The sequence below is a fragment of the Malus sylvestris genome, chromosome 8 (assembly GCF_916048215.2).
Source record: "Malus sylvestris chromosome 8, drMalSylv7.2, whole genome shotgun sequence".
In the NCBI taxonomy this organism is placed as follows: Eukaryota; Viridiplantae; Streptophyta; class Magnoliopsida; order Rosales; family Rosaceae; genus Malus; species Malus sylvestris.
The window spans coordinates 22,737,914-22,739,627 of NC_062267.1; the positions used below are offsets into that span (position 1 = coordinate 22,737,914).

At 43.1% G+C, this 1,714-nt stretch overlaps 1 pseudogene; it reads left to right on the forward strand.

Moving 5' to 3' along the window:
• Window positions 1-804: 804 nt before the first annotated feature.
• Window positions 805-1,402, forward strand: LOC126631549 (uncharacterized; annotated as a pseudogene).
• The last annotated feature ends 312 nt before the right edge of the window (window positions 1,403-1,714 follow it).

A 1,714-nucleotide genomic window follows, 5' to 3' on the forward strand; every position in this document is an offset into this window, starting at 1 on the left:
CAAATATGTAATAAGTGATGAGCTCTTATGCTATAAAAGGACTCCTCACTCTCCTCATTAGGGAAGGTCAAATTTAGGCCATGGGAAGAGAGAAAATAGGCTAGAGAGCACACTGCCTCTAGCCTCCTATATATATTCACCATTCAGAGTGAAACAATATCAACATTAGTGTGGACGTAGCCTAAACATTGGGGTGAACCACAATACATCTTTTGTTTTCTACTTTCTTGCAGATTCACGATCGGATTTGCGTTGTTCCAAGACCTTTCAGTTTTATGCATCAACATTTGGCGCCGTCTGTGGGAATCGACACGAAAAACTATGTCGATTTTCTTTCTTTTTTTCACCTTCGCCGTGAATTTGAAGAAACCAAACACCTGCACAGTCACTGCAAAACCCATGTTTTTCGCTTCAGCTCCCGGTCATGGCAACATCGATGGAAACATAGTCACATTCCTTTCGTCTCTCTCCTCTCACTAACCCACACAGAGACATAGACACAGAGCTATCTCTCTCTTTCCTCGCTTTCAACATACAATTACAGAGAGCACAGAGCGATAAACGCACGTACGTAGATACGGAAGAGTGGTTGTACGCAGAGGATAATGGCCCTCCGCCGTACTGGATTGAGGATTGAGGTCGCACGCAAAGGATAATGGCCATCCGCCGTCCGGGGCTTCTCTTCCCCCACTCTTTCTTCCATGTGTTATTTATTCTGGGTGTAGCATATGCTGCTTAGACCTCCGTGGTCATTCCATATTTGCTGGTATATCAGATACACCAAATAATCTCTCCGTATATGAAATGGGAAATTGTGTGTTTAAAGAGCTTCGAGGGGCAGAAGAGATGGTGAAAGTCGTGACATACAGTGGGGGAATAATAGAGCTCTTTGCCCCCATCACAACTAACTCTATAACCAATGAGTTCCCAGGCCATGCCATCTTCCACAGCCCTGACCTCTTCGCGCAACTTCCTCTTTACAACGAAGAGCTTCATCCTAAAGAGCTTTACTATCTCCTACCTCTCAACCCCTACAAAACCCCCAAAAATCATGATATTAATGCAAACCCTAACGGCACTGTTTGTACACCGTATCGCATGTCATGTGACAATCAAGGCAAGAGGCCGGCAGATCCTGAAGTTTTTCCGAGGTACAACAGTAGTGGGGTTTGGAAGGTGAAGCTGGTGATAAGTCCATAGCAGCTCTCTGACATTTTGTCGCAGGAAGCTCGCACTGAGGCTTTGATTAAAAGCATGAGGACAGTGGCCAAGTGTGGCACCAGAGGGAACTCATCGGTGGCAAGTTCCGACCAGTGGAGTCTGTCTAGTAGGTGGAATGAGCTATCATCGTGAAAGTTGAAGTTTGGATGGTCATGTAGAGAGGCGAAGAAGTGTCGTTGCAAACTTTGAAGAACAACAAAGTATGGAAGGAGCTATCATCGAATGAGTTTGCTAAAGGGTTCTTAGCAAATCACTTTCAGGATCCAACAAAGTATGGAATATTCGATTAGCAAAACCGAATTATATTCCATTAGAAATAATTAGAAATAAATTGTATGAATGTGATGGAGAGAGAAGAGAGAGCAAGGAAATTGTGTATACAACAAATTTCTGAATAATTATTTTTCTACTAATATCACCAATATATATAGAGAGAATTGCACCTTTTAGACATATCTTTTGGTTTTGGGTGTGTCCTCTCACCATGAGATAC